Source organism: Melanotaenia boesemani, chromosome 19 (genome assembly GCF_017639745.1).
Source record: "Melanotaenia boesemani isolate fMelBoe1 chromosome 19, fMelBoe1.pri, whole genome shotgun sequence".
In the NCBI taxonomy this organism is placed as follows: domain Eukaryota; kingdom Metazoa; phylum Chordata; class Actinopteri; order Atheriniformes; family Melanotaeniidae; genus Melanotaenia; species Melanotaenia boesemani.
Genome location: NC_055700.1, coordinates 5,264,954 through 5,281,465, shown reverse-complemented (window position 1 = coordinate 5,281,465; position 16,512 = coordinate 5,264,954). Strand labels below are relative to the sequence as shown.

The window sequence follows — 16,512 nt, the reverse complement described above, 5'->3', positions numbered from 1 at the left end:
AAATGACACTTGAAACGTTTCCGTGCTAAAAAAGAAGCCACACATTAACCTTTGCCTTCTTTGGACTTGGAGGCATCTGGAGTGGACCATCACACAGTGTGGATGATGGTGAGATCAAACGGTATTCCGGACTTTTGTTGGGAAAAAATGTATCAAAAATCAAAAGGAACATCCGGACTGTTCTCAGCAACAAGCCCTAAAGCCTGGCTCTATGATGGGATGGTATATGATGGGACCAGAATGTCTTTTACAAAGTTGTTAAAGTTTTATTGTCCAAACTTACTTTGGACTGTCTTGCAACGCGTTAAAAGGCAAAATTGGATGTATATTAAATAAAATGACAAAGAAAAAAAAAAAAGAGATATTTTGTGCTCCTTTTGTCGGCAATGACATAAAAATGAAGTAAAATGAAGAATCAGCTTCTGTCCTAACTTCTTATTATTTGGGGTTGTATGCTTGACATCATGTTTCTAAATTCTCTGTAGGAGTGAATGTGAGTGGTTTTTTATCTCCATGTGATGGACTGGTGACCTGTCCAGGGTGTACAATGCTTCTTGCCCACTAGCAGCTAGAGTCAGTTTCAGTCCCACCAAACTGCAGGAGAATGAACGGCTGTGGATACTGGATCTTCAGCATCATAAATGTGTTTTACATCACGAAGAACATGTTTCAGGTGTTTTCAGCCTGAAGTCGCGACTCTTCTGTTTCCATCAAAATTATATTTTTATTTTTTTACTGTGCATTGAAAGATGAGACTGCAGAGAGTGAAAAAAGCAGCAGAGAGAAAAAAGGCCAGTAAACTTTCATGAAAAATATTCACATTAAGACATTTACAATGCAGAGCCTCGACGTGGTCTTTGACACACACACAGTCAGGGCTCAGAGAACTTAAAGAGCATCTTTCAGGTTGAATTTTCCACAATATGACGTTTTGAAAAAGTCCGAGAGACACTGTGGCATAAATAAAAGCTTCTTAAAATTTCATTTTTTGTAATTGCACTTAATTCAGCTCGTCTGCGATCCAGTGCTTTAAAAAACATAACTTTTCCTGTCACGTGATACGTGACGTCATGTAAGGTAAACGAGCCCATACGCTCAGTTTATCGTAGGCATCGGCTGTGTTTTTTACTCCAGACTTCTAATAGTAAAACTAAAGATTTCTGGAACATCACCATGGTGAATACTTGTGTTTGTGCATCCTGCACAAATTCAAGTCTCTCTGGACATCGTGTCCACAGTTTCCCTAACAAGAAGAGCCCCACCTTTCGCTCCTGGGTCAGGTTTGTCCAGGCTAGGCGCCAAGACTTCACTTTCAAGTCCGTTCATCCCAAAAACTCTGTCATTTGCAGCGCACACTTTGTGGAAACGGACTATATGCCTAGTGACCTAACTGCGTTTAAGATGGGGTACAAGACCATGAGGTCAGTGCGTTTAAGGTCTGATGCAGTTCCCACTGTTCATGCTACGGCTAGCATGCTAGCAGCAGCAGGTGCCCCATCACGTCTGCCTTCACCGGGGAAGCCGCGGGCCGCCCATCGGAAACGGGAGACGAGCAGAGTAAGTTTTTCTCTCTGTTTTTTAACCTGTTTATAACCTTTTCTTATAAAACGGAATTGTCCCCTTTTTACTACTTATTATTGAGGACAGTTTCAACATATTTAATCCCGTTTGCAAAGGTGGATTCACTGTGCGTCCAGTAAAGAAGGAGCCATCATATGGTAAATAATTGAAGGCATCGCGCACATTTTCTTCAAATAATGGCCATCTATTTTCCCGCAGAATTATATAATCCATAAGATTCTGGACCATCTAATATGTGCCTGTGTATTTCAGAGTGTATTTTCTATCTCTATTCTCTCTTTGTAATTCCTGTATGACTGTGTAAATTAATTGAGCTTTATTTACTTCTAGCAACAAGTTTAAATAAGATGTTTTGCTTCTAATAATTAGAACTTATTAAATAAATCCAGGAAGATGATCATAACAGAAAGATGACATTGAGATGGAAGCAAAATATTTTATTTATTATTACAATTTACAGAATAGGAAGACATGTCTTGTATGTGTTACAGGTCAGGCCATCTGAAACCTTGGTAGACACCATGTTCATCAGGGAAAGCTAACCGGATTGCTGAGACAACACATGCTGGAAGAGGTTTCCTCACATGTCGTCCAAGCACTCCATGTGCCCAGCGTACCATCTGCCTGTAGGCAGTATACCTGAACTGTTCATTTTGGGTCAGATCAAGTGGACCATGTTCCTGCTTGAAAGCGCTGTAGGCCACCTGAAGCACCCAGGGGTTCAAACAGCATGCAGAGAACCCAGGATGCTGTCCCACACAAGTAATGCCTTCGGGTTGTGGATGGAGGTCTTCGACGAGGCTCCAAATTGCAGGAATCTCCCTGCAGCATATGCTCTCCTCCGCACTGCTCATGGGCTGACAGTGTCCACATAAACACCTGTAATTAGATAACATGCTGTTAAAGAATTTCTGTTGTTAAATGTAGATACAGTGTTGTAAATATATGTTCAACCATGTAAAGATTTTTATTTTTTTTACTTTTACATACAGGCTTTAAAAATTAAATGTTTATATTTCATCCGTAGTCATAGCTGCTTATAACATGCTGAAACATTTCATGTAATACATAAAGCTGAGATGCCCTTTTTTCTGTTGTCACTGGCCTTGCTGAATATAGGGGGAAGAGGGATTACCAATTGTGGGTGAGAGTTGTGGGCTCTGTTGTTTGGGGGATAAAGTGTTAAGACTGCAGTGCACATGGCATCATATGTGGAATGACCATTATTCAGAAGGGTTTACAATCCAGTTTTAAAAATAGTTTTTCTGTTTTAACAATATCTTTAAACCTCAGAATCAGGCTTTATTTATCATTGGGAAAAAAGTGCAAAATTATACATATCCTGAAAAAGCTGAGACCAAGTGTTGGATTAGAAAAAAAGGTAAGTTTAGCGAAAAAACAAAACAAAAAAAAAAAACAAGCGATGGATCTGCTCAGCCAGTGCGCAGATCCATCCTTCGTCATGGAACCAGCATCCTGGCGCAACAAATTTTCTTCCAGTTTTTTTTTTTTTTTTTTTTTTTTAAGCGTATTTAAATACCGCATTGAAATAGTCTGCTTCTAAGTTTAGAGAGTGCTGGTAAAACTAAGACATTACAGCACGTACATTCTATGAGGTATTTATGAGTTTAGAACAGCGTGGGCTTTTTTTGCGCACTACACGCACATCCAGTCTGACCAACTTCAGAAAAAAGATTATAACTCTGGTATTCCTTGATCAATCAACACAATTCAGAAAGTTGTTTATAGTCTAAAATGACTGTTTTGCGCTGTCAATTAGGCTACCCGACGTGGATTAGATGATGGAGCCTTAGCGAGGCTACTTTGGGCACTAGCCTACGTATCATCAGATGATTTGATTAGAACAACTGTGTGAACGGGGTAGCCGCATTATCTGCCACAGAACTATTTTATTTAACCAATGTTTTGTCACGAATCGCTAGTGACATAGTAGCAGCTTGAAGTTGTTTTTTTTTGTGGCGAAACGTGATTTTTAAAACAAACCTGTCAGGGCGGGGCAGGACAGGGATGTCTTCCTATCGGCTGCAGTAAGTAAAAGGCTTTAAAATCTATTTGCTATTGCAAACACTGTATTTTTTCACTGGTCTGCAGCATAACCAGGTATTACTTGCCCAATTCAGAAGGCTAATGTGGAAGAAAATTTACGAAACATTTGTATCACTTACCATGCTGTTTGATTAATCCTCCAGATGTTTTCAGCTGCCCATGACTGAATCTGCTGCCTGTTTCCCGTCAACGATCTCCTTTGCTGGTTGTCAGTGACTCTGTTTGTAGCTTCAGGTTCAAAACTGTATGGATCCGGTCCTTCACTTCTAAAAATAAAATTATCTTCTTCTTCCTCCATAATCTCACGCCCATTCCGTTCCGTTGTGTTAGCCATAACTGTTGTGTTAGCAATAACGTACATAACAGAGTCCCTTACGTGACGTCACTTCCGGCAAAACAGATTTTTACAGTCATTTGAGCAGTTTTTAATAGTCCATAACCGATTTCTTTATTTTCTTATTCACGGACTTCAACAAAAACTAAATAGATATTAACTATAAAATATGCATAATCCAAACCATTAATCATGCTCTTAACCTGCCAGTTGCTCTTTAAAGGAACCACAAAGTATCCAGAGGTTATTTTAGATGAGGGAAAGTACATATACTCTACAAGGTACAAGCATGCTAAAAACATCTATGGTAAGAACAAAAACAAAATGTTGCTGTTATTGGAATACTGCTAATTTCATTTTATTTTTTTATCAAAAATACTTGATACAGCATGGGGGCAGGTATTATTTTCTTTTATATTGAGTACACATGTACAGAAAATAGTTTATTTGTAATCACTAAGTATAATGGGGATAGCCTTAGATATATTTGTAAGCATGTATATTTGTATCTATGTGTATCTATATTTGTATGCATGCATATACTGCTTTGTTTCTTTATTAGCTTCTAAATAGAATAAAAAAATGTCTCCTTGTGTGCAGGTGAATCATGTGTATGTGTGTTTTTTTCTTTTCTATTGATTTGAACTTTATTATAAAACAATACATACATCATGTATTTTACATAGAGAGGAAAATAATTAATAAAAACAAAGAAAAAAATCAAATAAAATAAAATACATATCATTGCTGGAGAGGTAAGAAACCCTAGGAAGGCCTATTGAGAACCTCACCATATTCTGTAAATAAAATAGACATTAATTATAACAGAGGAGATAGTATAAATAACAGTACAAAGACTAACCAACCAACCACTAACCAAACTTAATAATTAGGCAATACATCAGAGCAGACTAATTACAATGGCAACCAGCTTTTTTATAATTAACATGTAGTTGTAGATGCTTCCTTAACTATGACCATATCTGACTGCTGGAACAGTCTCAGGCCTACAAGACCCTCTGAGCCACAGCGACAGCACAAAACAAGTTGACAAGCAAAGAAATAAAAGTTTGTCTGTCGGTTCTTCTAATGTAATCTGCTTAAAACTACTTCAGATCTAGCTTCTTAGCTTTGAAGAAGCTTCTTTTTATCATTTAGTGTACTCGTTGATTCAGTCTGAGACACGCTCGGACCAAAAAGCCATTTGTTTTGGGTTTCACGCCTGCTATCATCTGTTCTCACTTCTTCCTCTCAGCTTTATCTCTCCTCCAGACGTGATGCATCATTTCCCCTCCGCCGCGGCGCTGACACCGAGGCTCATCCAAATAAATGGCCTTACATGCGTCTGTACATGCTGTATGTACACAGCCCAGCGCATAGGGCATCCTTGTTTGCGGAATGGGTGCTACTGAGAAACCCTCCTCCTCCTCCTCCTCCTCCTCCTCCTCCCAACACAAACAGGTTTTCAGCGGTGGGGACTAAACATGCGAAACAGGCATTAAGAGAGAGGGGAAAAACGACAGTCCTTACATCACCAAGACTCAAGGATTAACCTTAATCTCTGAACACTTCAACACTGCCCAGCTAATTCAACAAATGGTCTCTTCCAGAGAACACGAACACACACACACACACCTTCAGCTCAGATCAGACATGAGTTCCTCTGAGCTTTGTCTCATTATGAAGGTCACCTGAGCACCCAGTTTGCTCTGACTCCTGGAGACAAACAGGCAGCCGGTTCAACTTCTAAGACTTCACAGGGTCTGCAACAACAGTTTACAGATTTTGGTCCAAACCCCTCTGAAGTTCTCTTATTTGAGAAACCAGAACCAGCAGATTTTTATGCATCTCTGCAGAAAACTTCCTACTGTGATCTCTCAGCTTCACAGAGGCGGTGGTGTCGTCGCTGGTGCTTGTCTTTAGGCAGTACATCACGTGAAGAGAAGTTGTAACTAAGAAAAGGGCTGTAGAAGTAGTTCTGGCCGTGTGTGTGTGTGTGTGTGTAGGGGGAGGACTTCAAGCCATTCTTTTCAGATTAAACTCTACACAATGAAAAAGGAGAAGCTACTTTTTGGAGCAGATAACCCACTGAACTGATGCTTTACAGTGTTTGGTGTGTGAGAACATTCAGATTTTTGCTTCTATAGCTATTAGCCTGTCACGTTAAAAATTAAGTCCACATTAGAAGCTTTACTGTCCACCGCTGGAAATATTAAATAAAATAAGAAAACTCAGTATCCTGAACTCAATGCCAGCACCTCCAGAACATCATTCCCAACTTTAGGATTTTTCTCACAGATCATGACAATGTTAGATTCATCCTGAACTCCATAATTTATTAAACATCAGGCTTCAAAATGCTGGTATTTTTTCTTTAAAAGTATTTCAAGCATCATTATTATCTTGTCCAATTATGGCTCCAAATAATGCTATGACTGCATGTGATTTTAATATGAAGCCTGCGCTGAAGTCTGCTAACTTATCCAGTTTACCAAAATGAAAGGTTGAAAACCTCCAGTGGAGGACCAGATGGTCTAATCCATCATTTATTACAAGTCTGAAGATCTGCAGAGGGGAACCCCCTTCGTTCTGCTGGACAAAAATGAACCCAAAATATTATAATGGCTGCTGGTTCTGCATCATAAGAGCTGGTTATGTAATCTTCAACCCATGCAACCAGGTGTGAAAAAAGTTCTGAATTCTGTCACAAATGTGACCACACACAGTCTGGATGAAGAGGAAGACGAGAAAGACTTGTTTGCTGTCCAGCATCATTCCCAGAACAGTGAACATGAGCTCAGAGTTTCACTGACTGTTGATGACATCTGTGATGATGTAACTGTAGTACATACTACAAGGCTGTGGGGGGCAATATGATGATTAAAGAGTGAAAGACGGATTTATACTTGGGCGGCGTCTGCGTGCGATCGGTTATGGCGTAGTTGACGCTGGTTAGTGTGCTCTCGCACTCGAGCTAAGGGGGTATGCATCGTTTTGGTGTTATGTTGCAGTTACTTCTCCTAATCTGAAGGTGGCAGCAGGGGTGGTATCGGCCAGTAAACTTACCAGGTTGGAGTTTACTTCAGTTCTGGTACATATTTTCTATTTTAAAACAATGATGGCGTCCAGTATGGTTCAGTATGTTTATTAGCTTGTGGAAGAAAACGAAGAAATAATTCGATCAGATTTCTCATCAACTGGATCCATTGGCTGTTTTTAAAAAGGCAGTTACTACACAAATGGGGCAGCATGGCTCAGTGGTAGAGTGGTCGTCCTGTGGCCCAAGGATTGCCGGTTCGATCCCGGCAAGGAGAGTTCATGTCGAGGTGTCCCTGAGCAAGACACCGAACCCCTAATTGCTCCTGATGGGTCATGGCAGCTTCCGCTATCAGTGTGTGAATGGGTAAATGTGACGTATATGTAAAGCGCTTTGGATAAAAGCGCTATATAAGTACAAACCATTTATCATTTAAACAAATTCAGCGACAAGATCCAGAAATCCGGAAACTCATAATCCCAAACTGACCAATCATAAGGGAGTTCATCCGTGTAACTGCCTGCATAGTAGGGGTGCACGTCAGGTCTGGATGAGGCGCACATCAGAGCTACGCAACGCCTCTGACGGTGAACGAGTATAAATCCCCCTTAACACTCCAAAGCTAGAATGAGACGTAGTGTGTGTTACAGGAATTCACACTGGAAGAAGAGAAGATGGCTGATGAGATGGCAAAAGAGAAACATTTGTTTGGACTGATGAAGAAGTTGAGCTTCTTCTTCGAGTAACGCTGGACTACAAAGCAAAAAAAAACTTGAGAAAGGTGTGGATTGGGAATCGGAGCATGTTCGCCACACTGACGTCATATCCTCCAGTTGTGCGGCTTCGCTGTCCTCACAGAACACAGACGGTAGAGGTTTCAAACCTATCCATGATCATTTTCATGGGGGCTAATCCCTGGTTCCGTGGGGATGAAAGGGTGGATTGCTAAAATACTTTTGTGGTTTGACTGCAATTTGGCTCCGTGGGGACGTGTAACAGATAACTCAGCACTTTTTATTATTTGTTCCAATTTCTTTAGTTGCATCTATGAAAAACACCAAACTTTTTCTTTTTATCATCCTCAGTCTACAGAGTGTGACATAACACACTCCTACTTCAAATATTAAATATCATTATCACAAATAAACTAAATTCATAATAATTTTCCTTTATAAAGTCTTTTCCATCAAAGTATAAAGTGTTTTATACATAAATTATAACTATAGTGGATACATAAATCCTGCATCCATTTGATTAATTTTATACATATTTAATATTTAGAAGAGATAAATAACAATGTTTAGGACTTAGGATTGGTGACCTGTCCAGGTGTACCCTACCTCTCGCCTGCTAATTGCTGGGATAGGCTCCAGCTTTCCTGCCTGCGACCCTGAACTGGACTAAGCGATATGGAAAGTGGATGGATGGAGGACTTTGGATACACAAGCTTCAACAAAGATGGCGCTGTCTGTCTGGTGATAGAGAGAGGAGACATGCTGCATGTTGTGAGCTTCACTGCGACCAGCAGACGGAGCGCTACAAAGAAAAACCCTCGTCGACGCTTCAAACGCTGCTGTGATAGTTTAAGCTCAAAGTTCATGATATAACCATTTTATATATCCTACGTAAAACGCCTCGGGATACATCGAGTATACTCGATTTATCACCCAACCCTATTTGTATGTTTCAATAATTTCCTGCAAGCTCTTTCCATTTTCCTGGAAACATGAAAAAACGAGAGGTGGTTTAAGACTTGTTCCAGGATGAGACATCTGGACGGCGTGTCAGGAGTGTGCTGCTGAGGCACAGACAGGCTTCCAACCCAGCAGTTAGTCAGAAAGATGACCACGGGGTCTGGTGTTTCCTTCAGAGACAGAACGAACAGACTCAGGAGCTGCTGTTCATCTTGTAAAGCAGTGGGTCAGCAGTGGAAACCATGAGATGAAGATAAAGACGATGACTCTTGGAGGCTTTTTCCAAACCAGCCTTTCCTGTGATTGGTTTGGGACCAGTGTCTCTCATCACCTCATCTGACACAACAACCGTCTTATCAGACAGAATTACTGTGAAGTCTGAATCTTGCATTAAAATCTCTGTCTCCTCACTTTGTCTCTTCTGTCAGCATTATCTCTAAACAAGTATTCACTGCCAGCTGATTCACACTAAAGACGTTATCTCCTAACAATCAGAGCTCATGGTGAGGTGAAGGAAAGGCATTCATGAACTCTGCTGAGTACGTTTCAACCTTAAGCAGACGCGAGCCCCTCCTGGAGCTAACAGCCCATCTGAAACACTGAAAACATCTCAGTGAAAGCTGGCTCCTGTTTGTTGAGAGGTGACAAAACAGCTTTATTTAGGTTCAACTCAATTTACGGGAAAGAAATGAAGGTTTCTTACTGAGGGGTCATGTGAGTCAGGGGATGACTGTGCTGCATTATACATACGCTGACCTTTATGGGGTAGCAGAGAGACAACACTTCTCAGACTGAGATGTGTGTGTGTGCGTGTGTGTGTGTGTGTGCTGCACAATGAAACAGATATTCATTCAGCTTCAGGATTAGCAAACAATGTTAAGTATTCGCCGGGCCTGTGCTGCTCTCTGACGGTGATTAGGACGTGTGAGCACACACACTGAGAGCCACAGCTGCGAGGATGCAAATCAGAGGTGAGATGGCTTGTTTTATGATTTCATGGAGTGACTTATAGACACACGGCTGACAGTACGATGAAATAAAGCTGCTATGAAATGGCTACAGCAGTACATTGTTGAGCTGGTTCTCCACGAAGAGTAGGGTATAGATATGACGCAAAAAAAAAAAAAAAAAAAGCTGGCAGAGAAACACGCCCACACCGGCCAAATAATAAGATGTTTTGCAATTTGATCCATCCAGAAGATTTTAATACAAAAATCATGTCTCTAAAAACAAATGAAGGGTTATTTATGTCCAACAGGTGTGAATGCTCATAAACTGAGGGATTAACACTGATTTTGATTACCAGTTTTGATTAAAAAAAAACCTGTAACTTCAAACCAGCTGATGGAAACAAGTCTGCTCTGCTGAGCATGAATTTGTTTTTAAACTTTGCTCTAAATTGACCTGAACGTCCGTCCATTGAAACCACTCAAATGTTAACTAAATGTTAGCAGCTCAACTCTGTGTTGCTGTGCAGGTCCAGGCAACCATCCTGCAGACAGACTGCCCACCCAATGAAAGAATGGTTTATCTCATGTGTAAATTAAAGAAATACCATGCTATTTGATTCATTAGATCTTCAACAGAGAATAAAATATTTTTATTTGTATGATTTCTCCTACTTTCTGCTCCTTCAACTAAACTGAACAGTAAGAAATGCTCACACAGGAGCCGACGAGTGTGTCAACTGCTCGTCGTTCCTTACAAACTCTAAAGTAAAGTCTAGTGCTTGAAAAAAACACTGAGGGCCCCATGCAGGTATCAAGCTTCCACCACAGCTTGTGAATTCATCACCACACGGCTGTTTGACTGTAAAACTTAAAACAAATGAAGAGGCGGATGTCTTGTCCTGAAACAGCTGACTGTTTACAAAGGCTGCTCCAATGAAAACACTAAACATCTGAACGCGCTGTGCTGATTCGGGCAACTTAAATCAACATGTAAGCATCTTGCCGGTTTAATTTATGACAACAAAAACAAAAGACGAGGCGTAAGCATGGAGCTGCGTGCTCAGCAGACAGCATGATTTAAACATGTGCTTTACGTCCTAATTGGCTAAGTGGATACACAGAGCAGTAAGATACAGAATGAGAGCATATGGAAGGACTCCAGGCCTCCTTGCAGTGTTCAAAGCGCTTTATCACATCCACACCGGGTACATCTTCAGAGGGCCGTTACGATCCATCCCTGCAGACTGGGTCAAACTGATGTAGCCCCGAACAGATGGTGTAACCTTTAACGTGCCAGCAATTTTTAGATTTCAAACAATGAAGGCAAAAAAAAGCACTGACACAGTTCAAACACACACACATACACACACACACACACACACACACACACACACACACACACAGACATTCCCTGCCTGACAGACACGTGGAGAATTCATGCTGCCAAAATCTGCAGAGGGAGGGGGGCATCACAATTAGAATGGAAAGTGGGCAACAAGGCGAGAGGCTGACATCTGTCTCTGTGGAGCACAGAGATGAGGATAAAGTAAGCCGGTCCAGCCTGACAACCATTAAAACGCACATCACCTCACACGTCCCTGTCGTGGTTAGGTTTCATCCGGCTTCTGGTTGGCCTTGGGGTCGTCTTTGTCTGCTTTTGATCCCTGCTAGGGACGTGGCTGCATTTGCATGATCACACTATGTAGGTTTAAAGTACAACTATATAACTTTCTGACCATAAAAATAAGTGTTCTGACTCGACACATTCCCGAAGCCATTGTATCCGTGCAGAGTCCAGAGGCTGAAAACCCACACCTCAAAACCTTTTTTTTCCCCCAGGATGCTTCGTCACTTTACTGCAACAAAGAAACGCATTAATTATAGGAGGATGCAAGTAAAAAAGAAAGAAACAAAACAACAGACAAGACTAGAGTCAACAATGGACAGATTTTTACTAGCTGGAGGGAGCTGGAAGGCTGCAAGGTGGATGCCGAACTAGCCATCATTGGAGGGCATCTCACTGAGAAAATGTGTCAAAGTTTAGTAGTGTGCCTTTAATACCAATAGCTGTGGTCAAGTCTTTGCAGTCCTATTGCTGTTATTCATGTTATTCTTAGTTTTTCTTCTTATAGGGGCAAATATGGCAGCTGCCGTGTTTGTGGACCCACAGCAAGAATAAAACAGGTTATTTTGGCAAAGTTACTAATAGAAACAAACTTTTTAATGATATATTACATTTTTCTGTCATTGACCTTTGATGTTGTTAAACGCTGCACCTTTAAAGCTTCTCCTGGCAAAGCAAGTTCGTTCAGCACAGGGCAGCCAAACCATCTTTCTGTTGTCATGATGCTGGACAAGACAGACTCGCTACTGAGCCTCATGTCAACCCCCCCATGTGACTTGGTACTTCCTGGGGGGTTACAGAAACATGGGAGTTTCAGTGTGTGTTAAAGCTCTTTGCAACTAAAAACAGCACAACGCAGGTCAAACGTTCTTTTAACTGAAAATTTCTGAACTGAAAAACTGAGATTTCTGCTGAATGTGCTGAGTCTTACAGAAGCTCCATTGTGTACGCTAATCCACCCGTTCATCACACACACACACACACTGACGCAGCACATTATGCCAACATAACTACAAGATCGGTTAGTGGCCACGACAAAGCGTGTGAACTGGTCATTTCAGTCATTAGTTGCAAAATTCTCAAATAGAAAAATTTGCCGTTTCTTTTTTCTGACTTTAGAATAGCGTCGGGCTAGTTGTCAGTCATCCTCCATCTGGGTTGGTGCTGACTGAAACAACTGCGACTTACACTTGTTGTGTCAACTAACACCTCTCACTCTCATTGAAAAACTCTAAATGTGAAATATGTCTAAATCCGTTCGCTTTAACTTTCCGTCGCATCCCTGCAGTAAATGTCATAATGGCTGTTATTTACTTTGTTTCTCATCAGATCTGATGATATGAAGATAGAGTGAGCTGTGGCGGGTGAATATGTGGACATAAACAAATATGCAGGCTCAGAGAACACTTCTTCCCTTTATTGCCCCCCCCATCCTCTTAAAGTGTCGCCCTCCCCAGCAATCCTCTCCCCTTTTTTATCACCAATTTTATCCCCCACCTTTAATCAGTTTCATTTCTCTCCTGTCGACCAGCAAAATGCAGCAGTTCTGGTGCGGTTGCCGCGGCAACCCGCAGTTGCTAGGCAACGCACAACTCTCCATCATCCATTCCAGAAGTCTGACAGATGGAGGAGGAGAATGCCAAGGCAAGAGTGAGAAAAAAGAAAAGGAGGGAAGAATGGAGAGAAGAATGAATACCAGAGGACGGATGATGCATCCAAACTCATCAATGACCCTCTTTTGTCAGGAAAAATAAAAGTTTTTTTTTTTTTTTACTCTCTCAGTGAGGTAAAGATGAAAACACTCGCACTCCAGGTAGCTAACTTTATGCTCATCACAGCTATGAGCTGAATCTACCCTATAATGTCTTCAAGTGAATCCAGTGTTTGTTGGTTCAAACACATTATCCAAGATGTGTAATTTAAGTGTTCAGAGCGACTCCACTGAATAAAACAGTCATCAGGACATAAAAAAGTTTGACTTTTATCCATCCCGTGCGGTTTTCTGCATCATATTCACACATGATTCAGCAGAGCTGATTTTAAGGTTGCTGATATTTGAGTCTTGTTCATCAAGCAGAAATTTAAGTTACATGTATGAAATTAATGCTGAAGAGTCATTATTGTTTATGCTCATGTGTCATCACTGGTATCTCTGTGAACCCTTAAGAAGCTACATGACAGCTTGTTTTAGCTTCAACATTAAAAATCCATCAAGCTTTTCTCTTTTTTCCTCCAACTGTTTCAGCAGGAGGGACGACAGCCTTGAAATTACATCATAGTTACAGAAAGCACACAACAAGGCTCCAGCTGTAATTTGGCTCTTTGGTGCACAATGAGATTTAGAAAAGTCAGTCAAACAGCTGACAAGGGTGACATTTACAGTCACGTTTCTGGAGATGTGAGAGTCTCCTGAGAAAACCGGAGGGTGGAAATTTTTTATTGGTTTATTTGCCAGGCTGCTGCAGCTTCAGATGGGTGCTAATGAAAGCTCTGACACTGAAACAAAAGCAGTGAAAGTGAAAACTAACGCCCCGGGAGCTGAGCGAGGTGACGATGCTCTGCAAAGTCGCCACGTAAAAATGCAAATTACAGCTTGTGTCGAAACAACGAAGTGTGAGGACATTAATAAAGTGGAATCATTGCTTCACAAAAACAAATTTTTGTTGAGAATGAAGTGGTGGTCAGAACGGCGGCTATATTTAGAACAAACAGACTGTCTCTTACATAATGGTCATTCTGCCTGACCCTGTTTTGTGTGGCCCATGGACTTCACATCTAAAGCAGACTGATAAAAAAAGATCGGGCTCTCTCCACCTGGTGGAAACAGGTGGACCTCCTCCCCTGCCTTCTCCTCTGCTGTGCAGCACAGACTAAAATAAGGCCACTCGTTTATTTTCGGGGCATTCGAGAGCAAGCTTCTGTTCATCAATGTTCAAGAACCACTTTTTTTTTTTTTTTCCTAATGCTGTTTCATAGTGAAGCGCCTCATTACCAAAGACTTCCCTCCTGAAGGCCTGGTCTGCTCTGATGGGTGAAGAGTAGAAAGTAAAAATGGCAGTGTTATTAAGGTATCAGAAGCAAGATGGAAACTACTAGAAAAACCAATTATATACTGACTGACTGATGCCTCTATCTACCAATAATAGCTCAGAGAATAAAGGGATAAAGAACAAATTCACCACATACACACTAATAATGTTCCAGAAAGAAGTAAATACAGAGCTTGTATATTGTTAGAAGACAATATACACACTTCACTGTAAAACCTCTTTTTCTTTGTCTAAACAACCATCACCTTCATGATTCATTTCAAACTAATACCGAGTCGTTGGAGAACACAGTAGCAGTTTTTACTGACTGGAATAAAACTTTGGCCATACTAAATGCATTTCTGCAATGTTATTTTGCATCTCTTTAGCTGCTTTCATGTGACACCTTGTTTGTGTGGAGAATTTAGCAGAAGCTCTAAAACGAAGGTGGGCTGCGTTTTTGTTATGTGCCCAGCGATTGGATTGTTTCATGTGGATGGGAACGCTTTGTAGAATCCATTAGCAGAGTTTCTCCCCATCATTTTGGTATGCTACATGCTAGGATTGGTGCTTCCCAGAGTGTGTAAAAAACAGTTTTGGCTTCATGTTTCTCAATCATGAGGAAGAGGTTAAGGGAGAAAACATGGACTATAAATGAGGCATTTAAGGATAAGGACACACAAACACGGGTATTTTTCCCTCCTCTGTCCCCTCTAGCTTGATACATACTACTTTAAATTTGCTTCATCACTGGATAGAAACACAGCTAGTGTCCTCTGTGGAAACAAATAACTTCCTCTAAAGTGAATTTTATAGACTTTTTAAGCACGAGGGGGGAAAATCCCAAAAGCAAAATATGACCTCTTCAAAGTGTTCTATTTAAAGTTTGATTTGACTGATGCACCCGACTCGGTCTGCTTTAATCTGCATACTCGAATGTATGGCAGGATAGATGCTCTCTGAACGAGTCTCCATCCTTGAGGACAAACAATCCAGCAGTACTGCAGCATCTTGCTTCTGACCTTGGTTGTCATGACGGACAACAAGGCCCTCTGAGCTCCAAGAATGAGCCCTGCTGCAAGTGATAGAAAAAAAGAAAAGAAAAAAGCAAACTCGCAGCTCAGCCACAAACACTGATTAAAACCAGCTCCTTATTCTGTGGCTAAACGCCCCGCAGGGCAACGAGCTGAACTTAATCTGAGACTTTCTTGGTGCTCGGGTAAGCTAAATCATATGTACGTCTCAGTGACATGGGTCAAACTGCTTCTTGATGCAGCACAAACAGAAAGTGAGTGCTTTTAAGTTGTGTGCCAGGATTACTTGGCAGCTTTCCACAGTTGCACCAAGTTAAGTGATGCTCCCGAGGAGGAAGTTAGAGGGCATCCTCGACTGTAAAATATTAAGGATTTAGATTTCTTTTTATAATTCCTTCAAGCTGACAAAAGCAGTCAGTGTCAGCGGAGGCTGTCGGGTGTGCTACGGCCCCAGTTTTATGGAACTTATTGCCTCAACTGCAGCGTTTCCAATGAGCTGACAGGCGTAGCAATAACAGCGTATTAGATAATAGAGTAATACATATCAACTGAGCAGGTCAGTGTTGTTTCAGTTACAGCAGATAACACTTTATTTTTCTGATGTTGTAGTTTATGAGGTAAAAGTTGAGTTTTTGTGCAGTGACACCTGCTGCAGAGCTCTACGGTCACATGACGCTGTGTCTGAATGTGTCTGAGCAGCTATCTTTTGTTACCAACACATGCAAAGCCACATATTTGCAATTCAAATGACTACCAGACCAAGTCATTGCCGTAAAGTCCAATTCGAAACAATGCAGTTTTATATCATTTAGTGCATTTCAAAATCTTTAAATGTTCTTGGTGATCAAGCGCCTTAATGTGGATAAAATATAACCTCAAATATATATAATATAAACATTATCTCAGTATATATATATTTCTAATAATTCTAGAAGTTCAAACTAAACTCCACGGAGAGAGAAATTTCTCTTCCTATGGTCTATGTTTGTGGACTTTTTAAAACCTGGCTTTTTAAAATATTTTAATTAATATCTCATTTTATTTTTATTTTTATTTGATGCTTTAAAAAAATTGTATTGTATTCATATCCCTATTTACTTATTGTTTATTTTAATTTTATTTAATCTTTCTATTTAATCGGTTTTTTAACTCTCTTTTATTT

At 40.7% G+C, this 16,512-nt stretch overlaps 1 protein-coding gene and 1 long non-coding RNA gene across 2 annotated transcripts in view; one reads left to right on the top strand and one right to left on the bottom strand.

The window, feature by feature from the left end:
- grk3 (G protein-coupled receptor kinase 3) overlaps positions 1-16,512 on the bottom strand; it is a 76,855-nt gene that overhangs the window by 39,344 nt on the left and 20,999 nt on the right. The window lies entirely within an intron of this gene.
- Positions 1,101-2,670, top strand: LOC121629635. Its single transcript, XR_006008395.1, has 2 exons — positions 1,101-1,557; positions 2,073-2,670. It is a non-coding gene; the product is annotated as an uncharacterized LOC121629635 (long non-coding RNA).